The following is a 21,566-nucleotide window of genomic DNA, read 5'->3' on the forward strand; positions in this document are numbered from 1 at the left end:
TGGATGTGAACCTTAACATCTGCAAACACCTTCACCTTTTTATGGAGGAATTAAAAATGCTCGTAGCAGCTCAAGTCACACTTCCCTGTCCTTCTGTCCTTCACCAGTCTTAATTGTTTCTTTTAATCTTTTCACATGTGTTCATCATTTAGGTGAAATAAACTTGGGCACTAGACTCTACTTTCCATGCAAGTTCACTGAAGAGTGAACATTGTCTTTTTAAAAAAGATACTGTGCTTTAATCTTCTTTAGCCATCTGTTAAACTGATTTCTGTATGTATGTGTGTGTGTGTGTATGTGTATGTGCCCACATTGGGCTTCTTTTCAGACCTGTGGCTGTCTGCAGTGTCTCAGCCGTCAGAATGAAAACATTATCAATCAGTATCCAACAACAGCTGGTTTTGACAAGCTTCTGTCTGCTGCCTAATACTTTACAACTTGTCAGTAAGAACTCTTTGTCTACCCACTTTGAGCTAGTAATCTTACTGCTTCCATGTCGTGTCCTGTACTTGTACTTCTTGCATTTGTATGGAAAAAAGTTAAATCTTAGTGGGTTTTGATATTCTTTCTTGCTGTATAATGCTCCATGTGTATCTCAGCTTGCTTCTTCAAATGCGCTATACAAAAATCTGTGATGTATTATTTCAATTAACTTCTCGCATTTCATTATATTTATAGAAGTTGCAGATTTTTGTACTGTATTAGCTAATAGAGTTGCCTTTTTGTAATGGCAATTAATTTATATTACAAAAGTTTGTATCTTTACTGTAGTCAAAAGTATTAGTTAACAGCCATATTATCTTGACTTTATACTAAAAATACAGTGTCTATACATGGAAGCTGAGCCATTCAAGTGGCAACTGCTGACATGGGGAAGTTGTACTGTTTGTGATTTATACATGATTTCCACTATCCAAAAAAAAAAAGAAAAAAAAAAGAAAATAAACACTGTGTAGAGTTGACTTGCTAAGTTTGGATTTCTTGAGTAATAGCCAGTTTGTGAATATGGTGTATTACCTTGGAGTCTTGAAGATAAATTATTTACTCCTAGATGAAAAAAAAATTACTGTATAATCACTGCTAAATTATACATAATTACACATTTACACACACACACACACACACACACATATATATATAAAATAGAAACTTCCAAAAATTAGCTGATTTATGTCCACAGCAAGATGTTGTTCCTCTGGAAATTGATCTAAAAGATACTGCAGGTTTAGCTCAAACAAAGATTGGAATGATTTTTATGCAATTACTCTATAATGTTAACCTGAGGGACACACTTATATGACTAGAAATTAATGTTTAATAAAGTGACATAGAAAAGTATATGCACCAGAAAAAAAAGAAAGCTACAGAAGTTGAGCAAAGGAAAATACAATGGGAAAAATAAAAGCTTGCTGAGACAGCTCAGTGTTATCCCAGCAAACATTATTTGAGTAGAAGAGACTCTAACAACGCAAATTGTAGCTGCTGATGGAAGTACAGGACTGCTGAGCCAGACTGGAGTTGCTGATTCAGCTACTGAGGTATGCTTTTTTCATTTTATTATTTTTAAATCTGCCTCTTGCCAAGTCTAGGATAGAAATGGAAGATTTGTATACTCAGAATATTTTTTTTCAATTATTTTGTTTCATGTAAGTAGGAACTAAAAATCTGCTAATCATGCCTCATTTGATAGCTCTTGAAAGAATTCTCATTAGCTCATTAGCCCTTTGACCTAAATAGTTCAAACAAATAAAAACATCTGTTTGTGTCAGCTATAGGGTTAGTCATCCAGGGCCTAGGTTAACATGAGAAAGAGTCCCACATTCTATGTGAAAACAAAAAACATACCATATCTGACTTGAAAAGAACCCTGAAATCAAGTAAGGCTGCTGAATTCTGCTAGCTGAAGAGACTGAAAAAGATCATTACCATTGTCAATCCTCAGCCCTCTTGGGTGAAGTGACTAACTTGATTGTGTAGGTCGGACTGAAGATCAGGTTTAATTTCAGGTCTCAGTTCTGAAACATTTATGCTTAATACTAGCTGCTTATAATGTATTTCAGCTTTTATCACAGCTGTATTTAGAGAAGCTGAAGTATGCTGTACATACTGCTTGTTCATTCACCAGTTTTCGTAAGAAAATGTTACATTTGGTAGTATTCTGGTGGGGTTTGATGGAATATATTTAGGACAACCTTGTTAGTGGAGTGTGTGTGCATCAAACACAATCAGCACTACTATTTATGATGTCTTAAATATACTTTAATTTTTTAGTCACAGAAACTGTCTAAAAAAGACAGATACCCAAATGTGACTATTCTGTGCAGCTCCAGTTATCTGTGGTGATAAGACAGGGAGAATGGAAGATAGATACTCCAATCATCTAGTTGTCAGGTTTACAGTAAACCCAACAAAAGTCTTCAGCAAAGTGTCCTGTGGTGATTTGGAATGATTACAGAAAACTAAGAGTTGAGGCAGTGAAGACATGGAATGACATGATCTATGCCCAGCCATAATACTATTACAAAAATAGAGGGAGTCATTGCCTGAAAATAGCCTGGGTTTGGTAAAGACCATATTTGTAATGAAAAGTTGCACTGTTAATTTCTGGGATACATTTCCTCACACATGAAGAATCTATACATATATTTCAGAACCTGTCCACATGCTAATAATTAAGAGGCATGAATTGTGTGTAGTATAAGGAAAGCCATTCACAATTAATTCTCAATTCTCACTATTAGATTGTGAACTAAAACTGACAAAAAATAAACTCAGAAGTCATAGCACTTCTTTTTTATCTGTCACCTTGAAAGAGTGAAATGCTGTTGTTCATTTTTGTTACTATGCCATGTAGCTACAGTTTATTGCATTTCAATATGCATTGGAAAGTATTTGCATGTATTAAGTAAAATAAGACAAAAATAAATCTTTTTGTGGTTTGGCAATTTCCACATATGAAGAACTGCCCTCTTTCTAAGAAGACATTTACAATTGGAGTACAGAAGCCTCATATTATAGCTTTGTTATAAATTACTGCTAACTGAAATGCTAAATCATGGAAATCTTAAACAAAAGACCTAGTACTGTTTAAACGTGTAGTCCCAAAGACTGTGGAGAAGAGAGCATAATAGTGATTTGCATATACATGTTGCAAAACCAAACTAAGTTTAATAGCATATCACACAACAAAGTAGTTGGTATTTTAGCAATGTGAGAGTTTTGGATTTGGAACATTGATAGATTTTTCAGGATCAAAAGGGCATTTCATAAAAAGTTTTATTTTATGGTAGGTTACATTTTCGGCCTGTCAACTTTGACACAGTCCCCTTACAGCAACAATTCCTGTTGTGTGTTGACACTAAAAAATTCTTATATAGAAATTAATCTGTTCTGCATTCTGTAGCACATGCTAAAATATCATTTTCTGTCCTGTGTCACTTTATTTCATTTACTAGAAAGCACGTATCCATTTTCCACTAATACAAGTCTTGCTATTTTTTGAAATGAGCTTCATGTACATTTGATAATAAGCTTGCTGTGCTATCATGTTCTAATAGCATATGCTCAGGGGAGTGTACACACCCAAATTACAGTATTATTGAATACCTTTCAAAGACTCAGTTCATGCCAGTATAAAGTCGTGTATTTTTAATGCTTATAACAACAAATTCCTGTTTGCAAAACTACATCTGAATTATTTTATTATAGCATTCCCATGTATGGTGTCTTTGAAAGACCTAGAGATTCAAGATGTGAATGGGGTTGTACCATTTAAAATCAACACTGATTAAACTGCAGTATCTGGGAAATTGCCTTTTTTTTTTATTTAACAGTGGAATGAACAACTCCATCTCATTATTGCCTCAATATTTACCGTGCTACACAGAAGAAATGAGCACTCAGTGTCAATAATGTGAATTATAAGAGCCTTAGTCCATCTTTTTAAAATTGCCTTTTTTGCCAATGAGATGGTAGTAATCCTCTCTGGCTTACACATGTGTGTCAGTTACAGTTCAAAGCCTTCCTTCAAATATCTAAAACTAAGGTTAATTATAGTAATAATTAAAAAATAAAAAAATGCTAATTACCTTTTCTAAAAATATTTTTGTGCATAATTTCCAGGAGTGTGACTGATGCAGAAAAGCTCACTGTTTACATTTAAAATATAGAGTATGACCTTTTGGTTACAGTAAATACAGTACTGCAAGTCTGGTAAAGTCATCACATATACTAAAGGTATTGAGACCATTTACTTCACATTCCTCCCTATTAGCTTCCACAATTAGCATGATCCACAGCTGAAAAAATAATTCTAGTTGTCAGTGATAAATGGGGTGAAATCGTCAATCACTGATGTCGACAGTATTATTTTAAAAAGATATTGCAAACAAATGTTTACCCAAAGATAGCACGTTGCTGGGATTTTGTTCCTTGGGGTTCTCTCATTCACATGGCAAGCTGACTTTAGTGCTCACTTGCAGACTAAAGAGAGCTTTTTTCGTCCCTCTATTTTTCCTGTAGTATGAAGAGGACCAAACACTCAAGCACCAGAAGAACCAGCAACATTCCTGGTAACCCCCTGAGACCCGAGACAGAAATTCAGCTTTTTGTTTGTTTTCTCTTGATATGATGTGCAGACCTGAGCTTTCAGTTCAGGCCTGTCTCTATTGAGAGGTGCCAGTAATACAGGAGTTTACTATTATGGGCTATATAACTATCTTGCCTATTCTTAGCACTTGCTTTTGATCTCCGAATAATTTTAATATCAAGGTCAAACAATATGTTGTATTTTCATATGTAGATGTCTTGGTGACCAAGACAGTAAAGAAAATGCATGCAGGGTTGTATGAGGAGAAATCTCCCACAACACTGCTTTGGGATGGTTAAGTCTTCTGGTTGTTTGTGAGAGATTCAGCAGGCAATTTTGTCTTCAGGTTTGGGTCAACTCATATGGAAGAATAACTGTTTCTTCTTTTAAGCTTGTCATTTCTTAGTACCTGGATACTGGTGATTAGCATGTTCTCAAGCACTTCATTTGTGAAAACCACTTTACATCTAACCCGATTAAATCCTGAAGGAGGTGGTCACTACTAATGTATGTTTCCAGTTTCTGAATTGATCTTTTTAATTCCTGCCTGCATGTAAGGTTTTGAAAGGGTTTATCTTTTGGTAAAGCAGGGGCTATTACAGGAGGACTGTAAAACTCTGAGGTTTTATTTTATGATTAAAATTACACATTACAGTGCAAATATTAACTAGAAAATGTAACTGTTAGCCAATGGGTTTGAGTATAGCTGAAAGCCAAGATCAAGCATATCCTGGTCCAGCTGACTGATGCTGAAAATATATTCTCATATTCTAATCTTAGAATTAAACCAGAAAAAGTTGCCAAGCATAGACATTGTCCAGTTCAGCAAGAGGGGCACAGAAGGTTAGCTTAGTGTAATTGGAGATACAAGCCACCATTCCAAATGGCACTGAAACCTCTGTCTCTCTGATGAGAAGCAGGGATAGCCATCTGCCTGAACCTATGACCTGTAGGGTGTAAGATATTTAGTATGTCCAGCAGAGAGCTGAGAGGAGGTGCCAGTCTGAGAGGCACTGATAGCAACTCTGCCTCATCAGGTCATGCCAACCCACATCTTCCTCTGGAGAGGGGCTCAAATGCCCAGCAGCTGCTCAGCTCAACGGCAACATGCCCCAGCTGTGGGAGCCCCACCTAGCTTGTCACTAACTGCATGGAGCTCAGGAGCCACAAGCCAGCCATGCCTGGCTTACTGAGATAAGCACTTTTCAAGATGATGAAAGAAATACTGAAATGGGAAAATCGGTAATGGTGGCGTGCCTCCACACCTGTCATGCTGTGTTACAATTTCAGTCTTTGATTGTTGGTCCCATAAAGGTGTCTTTTTTTCATGTTATTAAAGCAATTACAGTTATTATACTAAATTTGTCCTTTCTGAAGGGAGCAAGAACAAATGAGGGAGGATTTGCATACAAATTGAGCCTGGATGTGGGGGGAAATCACAGCAGGCCTGCTCAGCAGACAGATGAGGCAGTAAGGAAACATTGTAAAGGAGCATGGGCCGGACCCACCCTCCTTTGCGGCCCTTTGGTGGTGACCCTTTGAGGAATGTCTCCCAACTGTCTGGCAGATTCATTTGAATGAGGGACGGTTTGGCGCACTGTCCCCCCGGGCAGATCAAAGCCCCCTCCTCGGTGGCCAGAGGAGACATGTGGAAGGCCTCCCCTCCCCTGGGCAAGGCCTTTTTCCCCCTCCCCTGGCGCCACTCAGGCCTCCTTCCTGCTGCTGTGAGGGAAGAGCCCTGTGTAAGAGCCGCTGTCCCACCCTGCACTCCAGGCACTCTGGGTTGCCTCAGCCGCAGGAGCACGGCAGTGCTGCCCTTGGAGCAAGCGAGTGGGGCTGTAGGTGGCTACTGCGGGGCCGTGCTATGTGTCACATCCCAGAAGGGTGTTGGGTCTCTGGTGCAGGTGGTTGGCGCTGTGCAGAAGAGCAAGGTGAGACAGACAGTAGGTTCCAAAGCTGGTTTAAGTGGTACAGAGCTGGCTTGTGGGCATGGGAAGCCACATGCAGTGTTCCGTTTTGCTGCCATGGTTGTGTTACTTTACAGAAGATTACATTTATGTTTCTAGGGGCAGGCAATGTTCCTCCGTCACAAAAATACTGTCAGAAACTTAGAACGGATGATGATTTTTTTCCTAGTTTCATGCCTCAAGTCACTGTAAACAGTGTGCCTCCAGTGACGGAAACACAAGTGCCCTTTCCTTTGTTAGGTTTGGACTGGTTTCTGCCCAGCAAGCCTGGCAGTGGTAATTAGTGTGTAAATTAATTTTCTTATATCACTTTGAGCTGAATAGTGTATCTGCAAAACACATCACTTGCAAGTGAACCTTTGGATCATTAGGTTATACTCACTGACACAGCCCTGAAATGTGCCATTTAAATAAGGAAGGATGCTGTTGTATTTAATATAAAATAATGTCATTTGATGCTAAATGAAGTGCTTTGAATTCCCATAGATGAAGAAAACCTGCAATATTTTCCTCTTTTTTATGGGGGAAAAAAAAAAAGCTGCTTTTACAGTTGTTTTTTGTAAGTGGAAGAATGTTCTGAATGGGTCTACCTTAGTGGATCAGCATTTTCAGCTGTATTATAGGGCAAGGACCAAGTTTCTCTCCTGACTTAACATTTACAACATTTACAACTCTAGCATATCAAAGCTGATAAAGGTATGTTGCATTGTTCATTAAACTGGCAAATCCTGTCTGTTTGAAGCTACGTATTACTTTAAAAAGAAACTTTAACAATAAAAAGTATAACAGACATCCTAAATTAGAACATGAACATGATGTCAGATCATCTCAACTATTTTGAAGAGTTCTCTGTGTTTCAATGTCAGACGTGTTTCAACTTTAAAAGAGTAACTGGTTAGAGTATAAGTCACCAGAGTCATGGATGTTGCTGAGTATTTATTTACTGCTTAACTATGACAACTGTTCTGCCTTTTAGAGTGGTTCAAGATTGATCCAGAAATATTTGTTTATTTCCATAGTTAAAGTTAAATCAGGTATATAGAAGTTAATGTCTGGGCATTCAAATACAGGATTACTATCTTTTTACCTAGGTATCTTCTTCCATGGCCACAGAAGAAATAATTTCCTTTTTGCAGTATGCTATTTAAATTTGAGAAAACAATTGAAAGGATAATGAGGCAGGAAAGCTAGCTCTCCTCTTCCAGGCAATGAAGAGAAACCACTTGGCAGGTAAAACATCCTGCTCTAGAAATCCTGGTGGACTCATTGGTTTGCAAAGATCTATTCAGTTCTCACAGCTATTAAACTGGTCTTAGTCACAATGCAAGTAATCAAATTTCTCAACAAATAATCAATTCTTTATTTCTGACAACTCCATTGGTTAGTACCCTAATAATAAAGAGAATAGCCTAGGCTTCTGAAATTCACTAATGATTATGAATACATTTTTACTTAGTATTTGGTTTTCAAAAAATACAGAAATATTTTTCTCTTTTTTTTTTAATCAATATTTTAGAATGTTTTACTTGCTTTATTCCTTGCTAATTTTGCCCTGACTGGGATTTTTTTCATAGATAGACTAGAATACTATAGTTCATTTGGAAGGAACCCATAACAATCATCTAGTCCAACTGCCTGACTATATCAGGGCTGACCAAAAGTTAAAGCCTGTTATTGAGGGCATTGTCCAAATGCCTCTTAAACAACGATAGGCTCGAAGCACCAGCCACCTTTCTAGGAAGCCTGTTCCAGTGATCGATTTCCCTCTGAGTAAAGAAATGTTTCCTGCTATCCAGTCTGAAATGCTCCTCACACAGCTTTGAACTATTCCCATGTTTTCGGTCACAGGATACCGAGGATCACTCCCATAAATACCAAAGATGCTAATTTTTTTATTGCAACTGTACAAACTTGTTCAGAAAGCATTTTCTGCTGTAATCTGTTCCATCAGAAACCTGTTTTTTTCTTTTTATCTACATCTGTTGCTCGGTACTAGCTTTCATATTACGCCCTCTCAAGCATTCCCCTTGCATAGAAGGTTCTAAAGCAAACACTTTCAAATACGTTTCTGTGTTCCTAGTGAAAGAAAACAGATCTCAGGATGTTCAAAAAATATACAATGTGTTTTTATTTAATGCAAAGAGATGCAAGGAAAAAAAAAACATGTTGACCTCTCTCCAGTTAAGTTTTCTCAAGAACATTGCAAAATACATGTAAACTCCCTTGGCCTATTCAACCTTTCCAGATGCATTGTTCTCCTGGGTAGCTAGGCAGATGTAAAATCAAGTGGGAGTGCAGATAAGCATGTTGGACACCACCACTATACTGAGATATGTAGGCCTCCATATGGTAAGGTGAATGCCATCATATTTTCCCCATTTTAGAGTTTCCTATGTGGAAAGTTTAGCCCTATCTGTGGTTATAGAACAAAGGAAAAATATTATCTATATGCATTTTATAAAGTAGCTCTTTTCATAAGTATTTATGGGACGTTATGTCTGGAATACATAAAAAGTTACAATATTGATTTTTCCTTCAGAATTGCTGGGGATTTTCCTCATCTGAGGAAATTACTTGCTCTTACTGAGCAGTGTCTCTTCTGCATGTCTGTATTCTGTGGTTACTTCAATACCACAGTATATCAGATTCCGTTTCTTGAGCTAAAAAGTATAGGAAATTCAGAGGGAAAAATATTACCAAAGTAACTTGATTAAAGAGTGCTGTAGGGAAGATAGATATGCATGCTCAAAATGGCACTTGGAGAAAATATTGTCTGAAAAACAATAAAAAATAATACATTGATGTTTTCAGTGTCATCTTCATACTAAAGCAGTTGATCAACCCGCTTATGGGGACTTACAGCTTTTGTTTTTCAGTTATGGGGACCGTGGTGATGATGGTCTCACAAAACTTTGGGATTACACCTTTTTCCCCCCATCTGTGAATTCTCTTCATGTCTGCAGCATTTCCGCATCATGGAATGACCTCCACAGGAAGAAAAGTCTTCAGTAGATGAAAAACCAAACCTGAAATATTTGGAGCAAGGTGACTTTCCATAGCAGTGACCAAATGCTGGGTGACCTTGGCAGCTCTGCTCAAGCTGACCAGAGGGGATCATGGGTATCACCTTTCCTTGCTTAGGACAAATGTATTTCAGAAACAGAGAATTAGTTTCTTTTTAAAGTACTTGCAAGACAACCCCCTGATCTTGGGTCGTGGTGTTCTCTGGGCTCCCTTCTCTAATTACCTAGAAGTGAATTTCTTCTCTCTGGCTGGCCAGATCATTCTGCTTGCCTCATTTCCCCAGGGCAGGCAGGTTTACTTTGTTTTTTTTTCATCTCAAGGCCATTGTGCGGTTCTCTGAGCAGGTAGGTCTAGTGCCTGCCCGGAATCTTTGACTACTTCAGAACAGTGATCCTCATCTTACCTATTCAGCTAAAACCACAAAAGCCCAGTAAACTGTCATTAATTTCCTCCTTCAGCTCTTGATCTTTAAGAGCCTAAAAAAGGCCCTAGCATTCAAAGGATGATACCTCCTTTTCTTAAAACCCTAACCCTATTAGCTGTGAGGCCTGGGATTGCCTTGTGCACTGAACCCCTCAGTGACTGCAGACAACATTTCTCAATAGAAGGTGGCATCTGTGGCGCAGTTCAGCGCAAAGGTGAACCAACATCACAGCTTAGCTCCTTTAACAACGTGGAACAATGCCCATAGCTCTGATCAGACCACTTCCAGACAACATCTCAAAATCATTCTCGGTAGTGTTATCTTAATTGGCTATTTATCTCAATTCCCTCTCCTCCGTTCAAGCAATTGAAATCTTGCTGGGAAATAGGGCAGAGTTTGGAATTTGACATACAGCTTAGTGTTGGGAATCTTAAGTAAGTAGTGTTGTCTTTCAAGGCTACCAGTTATGTTTGAAGCCTTCCATTGCCTGTCTGATATGAGGCGAGACCCCTTGGATTGCTGACATTCAGGCCATCATCACATGAACAGTTGTCTATAGGTATATGTAACAGTTTGAAGTATGCATGTTTTTAGACAGTGACTGCTACATGACCTGTTGCTAAACTACCTTGCCATCCACACAGAACAGTTAAAATAGATGAAGCTGTGTCAATATTTTCCCATGTTTATCTAGGTTTTATGGAGTGCCCTTGAATGTCTGTCTGGACAGTACTAGCTGTTAGCTCTCTAGGGAGGATGTTTTATCTGATACAATGATATTTAATCTATTTCTATCAATTCTTTCTCTCACATCAATATTTAATCAATAGATTTTCAATTAACAGCACAAAACTATGGCTATAGTTTTGTGTTACTGGAACATCCTGATTTATCATCATTATTCTCTTACATTCTTTCTCCTTTGTTATCCATATAGCTTTACAAGCCCACAGACTCAAGCTTCACAACATCTTTTACAAAAGTGAGGGCTTTTTCACTTCCATTTTGCAGAAAGGAAGATCAAATATGGAGTGGTTTTGACTGGGAGATCATCTGGACTTGGAAGCAAAGCTGTTGTTCAAAACATAGGCCCTCACTGTGGTGCTTTCCCTGTGTGACTAAGGCCTTCCAAAGACCAGCAAAGCAAGGTTGTAATCCTTTCACATTAAGCTTCCCAAGGCACTTTCACTTTAGTAACCCAACCAAATTTGTCTGGAAACACGGGGCTTGATTTCATTATTCGTAACCAGAATGAAGTCCTGATGTACCTACAGAGCAGTTATGACTCCTTTCTGCAGCTGTTTCAGAGAAGAAAAGGCAGACCCAGCCTGTCTTGGATTTTAGTTTTGACAGAGAATCCTTTGGGATAAAAGCTGAGTTTTGCATTGCAGTACTATCATTTTATGGAGGCAGTGTGTGCACAATAGTCTAATACCTGATATAGGAATTATATACTTACATCTTGGTTCATATTAAGAAGATGATTGAACAATGGCTTTCATGAAAGACTAATTTTGAAGCGTCTTTTGCCTAAGCAGTTTATAGATTTTGGCTGTGTCTTTTTGATGTGTTGCATGCAAGAAAGGATCTGTTGAATATAGTTCATTTCTTTCACCTGTAGCTGAACATCCACATATATATCTTTTGAACAATGTGAACTCAAACCCAGTCAGCCACAAAGAAAGGATATCTGTTCACAATTTAGAATCTCTTCTATTACATATTTCAAGCAATCACTATTGGATTAAATTATACTACCAACTATCTCAGATTTATGGACAGTTCATGATGTTATTTAAATGTATTATTAATTTCTTTCCTATAATTGAAATCAATTCATTTCTAATTTTCAGGCAATATGAAGTTCGGATTTGCTTATAGGCTGAGTTATGGAACTGTGTTCTGTGATTCTGAAAGTTCAAACTGATTCTGTTCAAACCAAATGGGTTCATGTAGCTATTTCAGCCTCAAATATTTTGAACTTTGTTAAGTTTGTTTTAGTGAAAAAATAGTGATAGGGATTAAAATTTTCTTAAAAAAGGAAGTTATTTAAGATTAAGTAACTCATTTTAAAATGAAAACTTTGTATCTCTTCTGAACACGATATATCCATCTGTACAGTTATCCCTGACTCACCAGAGCTGAATAGCAATTGAGTAGTGGTAATACCACACAGTGAATCATCAGTGCCACTTCTTGCAACCCATGCTTGTTTTTTCATTATGTCTGTATCTACCTTCTGGGTTTCATGATGTGAAAGGGCTGCATACAGATGTATTCAGCAGATGCTGGATTTACAAACATGTAGTGAGATATGCCTAGTTCCTTTCTGGTTTCCTTCTGGAGTTGTATTCTCCATACTACCTTACACAAGATTAGTTTCCATCCATTTTATTTTCCCTAATCCTTTCCAATACATCCAACACAGGGATGACTAACGCCTAGGTGAACCTGCAGGTTCCTTCTCATTTTTTTGGTAGTGGGCTTACAGGGAGAAGTGTATTTCTGCCCTACCCTTCTCCCTACCCTCCCTGCTCTTCATCTTCAGACTCTAGAGTTAGTACCACTGCCATAGCTTCAGTTTCGCTACAGCAATGTAGAGGAACAGTACTTGAAAGCAATGTTAGCACTGAGTAGTGTATCCCTTTCTCAGAGAAACCCAATCTAAATAATCTACCACATTCCAAAGTTTTAAAAACTTTCATCTTACTTCTCAGTTTCAATATAAAATAAACTAGTTGACTGATTAAGTGTAGCTTTATTTTAAGTCTTCTAACAGATATCTGTCTCCTACAACCTGCACACACCAGGGCAGCAAGCACAACCAAAGAGCCTCATTGAAAGCAGATATGTTTGCTTTAGATTCTAAACTTATGACACAATTTTTGTGCTGTATCATTTCAGTTTTGTGCTGTTATCATTTCAGTGAAGAGATTGTTGTTTCTTTTGTTCATGGAGACAAAAGGAAAGAAAGCCAACACATAACAGGTAATACCTGGTTTGCAGTATTGAAATAGATGAAGCATATTCCACTATCTTGACTGTATCAGTGCACTGATGAAATGAACTGAAGAGGCCTCTGACCCTAAATAATGATGTTTAAAAAGCCTTCTTCAATAATATGTAATATGAGCCAACTTAATTTTTAAGAGGTTGTATCTACTCTGTCTGTATTCAGTCCCATTTATCCCTCCACATCTCCCTACCGCCTTTCCTTATTAATTCGTTTAAACAGGGTTTCTTTCTGCTCAATTTGCATTCAAATGGCTGTCAGGGGAATTTATGGAAATAATATAAGTGCTTTTATCATTGTGTATTTAATCACGTGCTAATTTTCAATAGATGAACTTGTCTAGCATCTTAGCAAAAAAAAAAAAAAAGAAGAGTAAGAGTCAAACACCAGCCTTGTCATGGCTACAAAGCCAGTAATGTCCAGACCAGCATGTTTGAAAAATTCAAAACAAAACCAGAAGTCCCAATTTATGATTTCTTGGCTCAAATGATATATCTTTGTCTGCTGTTTTAGATGACCCATCCCACCCATGCTGTAGCATATATTTTCTGCTTCTTCCTGATTTGGATGAAAAAACTACCCATGTCTAGGCCATATACAATGCATCTTTCTTCTTTGTTTTTAGCAATGAAACACAAATTCACTGAATTTTGGAAATTTGTGTGCTGTTTCTTTTCCTTAATTGGTGTTACAGCAATAGTGGAGCATATCTCTTTATTAGCAGGAACTCCTCAAAATCCATCATGAAACACTGGTGGTTACCTGTGTGAACTGAGTCTCTGAAAGCCAAATCTGCCCCCCTTTTCTTCTCAAAGTGGGAAACAGCAGATTCCCCAACCCTCCTGTATTTGGTAACATCGTCAGCAAACTCACAGCCAAGACAAATAAATATGATTCTGACCAATCCTGCTAGCAATGGCTTAATCATCTTTAGCATGTAGTTATTAGGCAACATGAAATACTTTTTGGTCTGGTTCATTTCAGACCCAGGTAACTTTACTGATTCATTTTGGCACTCGATGACAAATACTTCTTCCTCTATTTTCTTGAAAATGGCAGAAATTAGTGTAAAAAGAGACTTCCATAAAATATTTAAGTTGTTAATAAAAATAATTGGTGATAGGAGTGTGGTGGTTTTTTTTTCAGACAAAATAATATATGTTTTATGATCTACTTTTACAAAGTTTCTGAAAGGAGAAATTTTGCAGTGTAAACATGAAAATGATACATTTCAAGCCTTTCAGCCTAGTGAGTTTTTATATCATTTGTGTTACTCTGCTCTTCTTATTTAAAAGTTATATAGCTATTATATAACACAAAAAAAAGAGCACAGTTCATTATATGAGTGCTAGTTACTGATTTATTTCTGAAACTCCTAAAAGGGAAGAGGGTCGAAGGGGGAGTCACAAAAGTTTTCGAATCTGCAGATCAAGAAAAGTAGTGCTATGTCCAAATATATTTAGTGAATGATAATGCAAACCACAGACAAATATAGAGAAGAGGACAAAATAAATTCCCTGGCTCAAGCTGGGAATTTATTGAATGCTTAGAGCCAGAGAAATAATAATTTAGAGGGGAGTATTTCCCTGGATTCTGCACTACTAATAAATCATTGCTGGTCATGCAATTTTTAGTGGTCCCAACAATGATTACATCTTGCATAAACTGGTCACACTTAGAAACTAGATATTTTTCTTTGTTCTACTTTCTATATTACTAATGCTCTTGGTGCTCTCAGGTGCTGAGGAATAACATTTTCTATACACAAAGCAAGAGGCATGTGTCTTTATGCACACACACCTCTAAACATGCATACATCACCCCTTGGGTCCAAAGCAAATGCTATCTACAATACAAGTTGGGTTTTTTTTTCAGAATTGCCATCAGGAAATATTTGAAGATTTTGTACAATAGGTAGGAATACTAAAATTTAAATTAAATTCTATTTCTGACCGTATTTTCCCTGTAGAGAGGACAGCAAGCAACAAAATAAAACCTGCCAGTCTACCTCAGCTGGTATGAAAATGGTTTGCTTTGTGTTCATAAATGACTTCAGATTCTTTGCAGAAAGGCATTTACCAGAAGGGAAGCTATTGCCTGTCAGACTTGCAGTATATAGGGTCTTTACCTTAAGCAATTGCGATTCCTTGTGATGTGAATGTGGGTAGGGATAATGCTGTAGCGAACAGGCGTAATAGCCTCTTACAGGTGGGTGCTGGTAAGGCACCAGCTATATGAGCACAAACCCTGCAAAGTGATGGAGAAAGGAATGTTAACAGCTCACTGATTTTTTTGTTTCCAAGGGAAGGAGTATATGTGCATCTTCCAAGCCACTGGGAGACCCTTCACTAATGCAGTTATGAAGGAAGGTTATGAAAATGTGTAATAATGGTTGGGTCAGAAAACCTTTCTTCCAGAAATATCAGAAAGGGAAAATACCCAGTGCCCATCAGGTCAAGAATAAGTTACAAGAGATTAAGTGGTAGAAAGTTTTTAAAAGACCCTTATGAACATCTGTGAAGGACACCACGTACTTTCTGGAAGGCAGAGTTGTTCCTCTATCCCTGCAGAGCTGGTGGAAGGGCAGCCCAGAGACTGCAGATTAAAATCCTGGCACCAAGAGGGAAGACTGTTGCTCAAGGACAGCCTGCTGAGAGGAGCAGCGAACCAGCAGCCAAGCCCCAGCGGTGATGGAGAAAACTTTATGCAGACTGCAGAAGACTCTGCCAGGTGTGCTGCTACTAGGGAAGCCACTGGGTTGACTGGAACAAAGCCTAGAAGCAAGATTTGATCTTCCTTTGAAAATTCACCAAAATAAAATGTCAAGGCAAATCTATTGCAAAGCTGAGGCTGACTTAGGGGTTGTCACAGTGTTGAAGAACTGCTATTGATTAGCAAAACCAATCACAAATTACAGGAATTTTTTTGTCTTCTGAGAAAGCTCCCTAAAGTACTTAGACAACTGGGTCAGTGATCTAGAGCGTCTTCTAGGCTGAAGATACGTAACAATAGAAAAAGCAACAGAGCTGTTGCCAATGGAAAACAGAAGATGGGGAAGGCAGAAGTGCAGAAGAACATCTGTAGTTTCCAAACTGAATTGACTAGGTGCAAATCTCTGAAGAGTTGAGGGGGTAAAAAACAGTTATCTTTTAAGTCAGAAATGAGTGTGTATAGAGCAATTTCAATTCCTTTGAGTGAAATGTCCATTCTCCAGGATTCTGCAGTACGGATAAAACTGAACTGAAGGTTTCACCATCCCACAATCACCCCATTACCACCTCTCCCCCAGTTACATAGAGCAGCAGTCAGGTCCTATACTCACATTCAGTTTTGTTACAACTGGCAATCTGATGTGGTTAGTTGAAATAAACTGAAGAGAGTTGTTCTGCTAAAGCTCAAAATCTTTTCTTTATAGAAAACCTCAGTTAGACCAACTAATAAAGCCAAGTGGAAGATATATCCTATTTGGGCATCTCAGTGTTAACTATCTCCCTTGACAACACCCGTTTCAGAAATATTGAACTATTTAGTGTCTCTGAAACATCTGGACTTTCTACTTGTTTCATAAGTCTCTAACAAAAAATATCTGCACATCATCCATCAATCCACGGCCACATTCTTTTCTCACCCTATCATGATTAGATTCCTTGAGAGGTTGTAAGAGTTTTTTTCCTAATGCTTTTCTCCCAGTTTTTCTTGGACATCCTCATATTATTAATGGTCTCGATATGTGCTCACTTCAAGCCATTAGAAATTAAGCTAGTGTTTTAAGAAGTTGTTATACAACCTGGAGAAATGGGGATTTTGGGGGACCTGTCATCTTTTCTTAGTCACAATTGACCCAGTCTGACAAAACTGAGACAGATCTCATTCACTGTTAGAAGAATATCCCCCACCTATTGAGATGTAGAAAGCAATAGTACAGTGTTTCGTCCAAGACAATTTTTCTGGTAGGAACATGCAGGTCAGAGGCACTATTGCTAAGCCTGTCCTGCTATAAGTGAATGGAAACTCCTAAACATCTCCTCTCTAAACAGGCACATAGCTGCTTTCTACAGACCAAGATGCATGCAGAACAGTCGCTCCATGGAAAAAGAGCTCTCTATCCTCTGTGTGGACCTTGTCTCTAAGAGCTTTCCCTGTAGTTTAAACAGTATCTACTTCCACTATGTCTATCAAGAAACTAAAAAGTAATTATATATCCTACTGTAGAAGTGACATTCTCCTTCCACCTTTAAAATCATTAAATGGATGGGTAAATTTGTCCCCTCCACATGGGCTGGTACTGAGGAATGTTTCACACAGAAGGAGAAGGGCAGCCTGCCATAAGGTAGCTTTAAGCAGAGACTGAGCCCCTCTGGCCAGTACGCCTTCTTCCTCAGCTTACACTGCTGGGCACTTTGCCTACCCCCTCCCTTTGCACCAAGTGTCCTTTTTTCACACTGGTTTTCAGCCAGATGAGTTCTCTGACCCATCCCACTATGCAATTGCATGCATGCAACTGGGGCAAGACAGTTGTAAAACTAGCTGTAAAACTGCTGAATGGAGAGCAGGAGGGAAGGTGGGAGCAAAGGAATCCAGCCTGAGACCATCTGGGGCTGTCACGGTGGTTTCTCATATGCTGAGCAACCTCTCAGAGCTGGATGGTTTGCTGCCAGGTAATGTGAGGAGCTGGCTGATAGCAGTCTTGTGTGAGCATCTGTCAGGCTGCCAGTGGATACACAACAATTGCAATCACCACCACTCCTCCCTGCCACAAAGATTAGGGGAGGTAGTCATGGGGAGCTGGACTATGAAACTGAGGAGAGATGGTAACAGGGCACAAACATTAGAGTGGTGTAAATATTAAGGAGAAAAAGGATGGTTCAAGGATGTTGTAATTAAGAATGATGGGTTGAAGGAAAAACATCTTTTTGTATGTGTGACTTTTTTTATATGACCTCTGTCTGGAATTCAGCAAATTAGACTAAGGAGGAATACAGTCTCAGACGATATTACAAAGTGAGACCTTGCTCCTGAAAATAAATCAGTGTGTCAGACTTCAGCTCATTGATTTTATTTGTCTGAATCTCAGGCTAATTAAGAAAAAAAAAAACAGTCTGAAGAGCAGACCCTGCTTTCTGATCAGCTTGTGAAATAGTCTTGTAGAGACAAATTGAGAGATGTTTTGTATACCTAAAATTCCTAGAAATCCTGCTGTGATTATCAGATTATTCATCTATTTTCAGTAATAATCTTGATAATAGAAGTGGTCTGGAAAACTGAGCATGTCTGACAAAAGGAGTGAAGAATGTATATTTCCCCTTATGACAAGGAAAAAAAATCAGACAGTATATGGGGAAAATAGATTTTTATCAAACAATTAATAAAAGGCACCCTCTGAAAGCCCAGACTGCAGGAAGAAAAGCTAGCACCTCTCCTTGTCCCCAGGCTGGCAGGTAAGAACCTGCCCTTTCAGTGTGACATAAGTAATAAAGGGGATGGCATGGCAGACCGGGGAGTGCAGAGGTGCCCTAGGTGCTGCTGACAAGCCCCAGTCAGCCATCCAACAGCTTTTAACCCATGGTGTATTCTGTTAGCACTCACCACTACAAAGCCTAGCTTAGTTTTTTAACCAGACATTTGCTTTGGCACCAGGTGCTTGGGGTGAGGGGCTGCATGTGAATTCCAAGTGTTTGTTGCTTTCCACACACAGCAGCTCTAGGAGATGTGCAAAAAGGACATAGGGTTTGAGATATCCTGCAAAGATGCAGACTGGGGATATGTTGTGGGAAAAAGAGCAAAAGGGAACAGTGAGAAGAAAAGGAAAGAGACTGAAGAAGAAAGATGGGAGGGCACTAAGAGCAGGGGAACATATCAGCAAGGAAACAGAAGACAGTGTTATAACAGAAACACATTTCAAGTATACAAGATACTCTCTGCATTTCTATCGTATTTTATCACATCCATGCTTTCTGTGCTGTGCTGCTGCTCCTATGCATCTTTGCCCAGCAAATCCTGCTAAACAGCTGGCTGAGTTTGTGCCATACTTGTAATACACCAAGGCAGTTGCAGCTGCCCTTCCAGGCTATGCTGGAAACTTGGGAAAAGGGGAGAGAAAAGAAATGAAACAATGGAAGCTGGGATGGACAAAACATGAGTATCAATGGGGGAAGAAGGGAAGGTATGGGAGAAAGAATAACATCTCACAACACCTTTAAAATACAGAATAGTAATTAGAACAGAGATAAAAGTAGGGCTCAAACTTAGGCAACTACCTTAAATTAATAAACTCTAGAGGTTGCTTTAGTGTTTATTTAAAGACTGGTATAAACAACCATGATTTTCACTGCCTTCTGAAACCTGGTAACTACAGGCTTTGGCAGGTTACCAGAAGAATCAGTCTCATCAGTGGAGATCCCAGAACTGCCTTGCTTTTGCTCCTGAAGATAAAACACCATGAATCATGAAAAAAAGTGAATACAATAGATTGTGGAAACTGTGCAGTGAGATAAAGGGAAAGAGGCCTTCCATTAGGGAGATAACTCTAGGATTGCTCAGGGACTTGGCAAAGAATAATTAATACCTTTTATCACTTTACAAAACTACTGTACTTTAGCAATGGGCATCTCCCTGCCTTAGTTTAAGGATTCCTCATCCAAGGTTTCTAAGTGAAACCAGGGAAATGATCCTTAAAGATGTGTCAAATAGCAGGTATTAAGCATAGAGGTCACTCTGCGCTACCATCTCCCCTCAGGTACAGCTGCAGCTTACATGCTTTTGCAGTAATGAAGAGCCTCATTATAAAACAGTTCAACCTAATGCATGCTGAAGGCCAGCCTCTGACATGACACTGCCTCCTACTTTGGGGAAGGTACTTCTGAAGAGTCGTGAACTCTTTTTTCCACTGGATAAGACGGCAAGTGACTTCTCACAGAGTGTTTGAGAACCCACAGCAGTTGCAGCAGTTCGTCTTAGTAGCCACTGAAGTAAAAGCAGGGTCATCCCTGGCTCCTCCACCTAATTTGATGTGGATCAGAACATTTCTGACATATTAGTCATGCCACACAATATGAAATTCATGCTGGCTTTACACTAGCTGCAGAAGGGACTCTACCTCATGGGGCTCAAAGCCTGTGGTTACAGCATTGACACAGTAACACTCTTCAGACAAACTGGACCCAGCAGTGTGAGTTTCTACTGCATCACAGCTTTGCACAGTGTGAGATTTCTGGTACAGTATGAGAAGCATTGCCTGCAGCTGGCTCCAGCTGGACCACTGTCTGATCTATCAGTAAATTTCATCTAATGCTAAAGAGATACACTAGCATGGTAAATATATATATATATATGAAATATATACAGGGAGAGAGAGGGGAGGAGAAAGAGGTTAATGAGGTAAGGATTTTAAAATTAGACAAGATATGATTCACTGACAGATGGCCTCAGTAAAGTGGCCAGCCTAATTAAGTGTGCTATTCTGTATCATCAATAATCCATTAGAAGAGTGGCAGTAGTTTATATGCAGCAGCAATTTGTTAAAAGAGCTCCGTGTATTTCATAGACATGGAATTTACAGTTTTGTTCAGAGGGGAAAACAAACAAACAATCCTTTTAGTTTTGAAGAATAACTTAAAATATACATGGTGTAATCCATTGCACTATCATGTGCTCGACTCGAATGAGAATCTGAAATAGTGCCTCTTACTTGCATGAACCGATTCAATTAATCATAATCCTGATCCCACAGGCTCAGGGCCCCTACACTCAGCAAGGCAATGGCTACATAATCTGGCATTTTGTCAGGGTGCCACCAAATTCAGCATTCCCTCGTGGAATTCCCTATTTTGCTGGAGGCAGTTGCTCAACCTTTTGTTTTGTGTCTTCCGACTTGCCTCTTCCCTCCTCTCCTTTCCCCATGGGGAGGAGGTAATTGGATTACAACGCATGCTCCCTCTGCTTCTCCATGGAGCCAGACAGCAGGGGGTTGGAAAGCAACCATCCGAGTCCAGCCTTCAGCCAGAGAGTGGAGAGCTGAGCATATTGGATGACACACTGGGCCTCGCAGGGAGCAGAGCAGCCGTGGGGAGCTGGGCTAGGGCTCCTGAAACTGGCTGCAAGAGCCTTGCTTCCCTGGCACACATGAGAATGGAGGTTTAAGTTAGTTTTCCAAGACATCATCATGTGATCTGAGACCTGTTCTATAGACTAGGGCTTTTTGAAAGCAGGACAGAAAAAATCCCACCCTTGGGAGTAAGGGGGGCAGGAAGATGGTTCTGTAAATAATCGAGTGTCGTCAAACCCTAAAACAAACACTGGCCATCTTCTTCTTCATTCTCCTAAATCTTGACACCAAATACTATATTTTATGACAAATACGTTGTGCTTCTTTATTTTTTTAATGCCTACAGAGATATCCGTGTGTGTGGCAACCTGCTAATTGTCTCAGAGCTCTCCCATTGTATATGGAGCCAAGTGATATTTTGGCTTCCGTTGCAAAAAACTTCAGGACTGCCTGGTAATGCATAGCCTCCAGTTCTGCCGTTGCCCCTTCCCCTCCAAGTTTTTACT

This window comes from Pezoporus wallicus, unplaced genomic scaffold, assembly GCF_028554395.1.
Source record: "Pezoporus wallicus isolate ANWC-B61680 ecotype Strahan unplaced genomic scaffold, APGP_CSIRO_Pwel_v1 contig_2997, whole genome shotgun sequence".
NCBI classification, from domain to species: Eukaryota; Metazoa; Chordata; class Aves; order Psittaciformes; family Psittacidae; genus Pezoporus; species Pezoporus wallicus.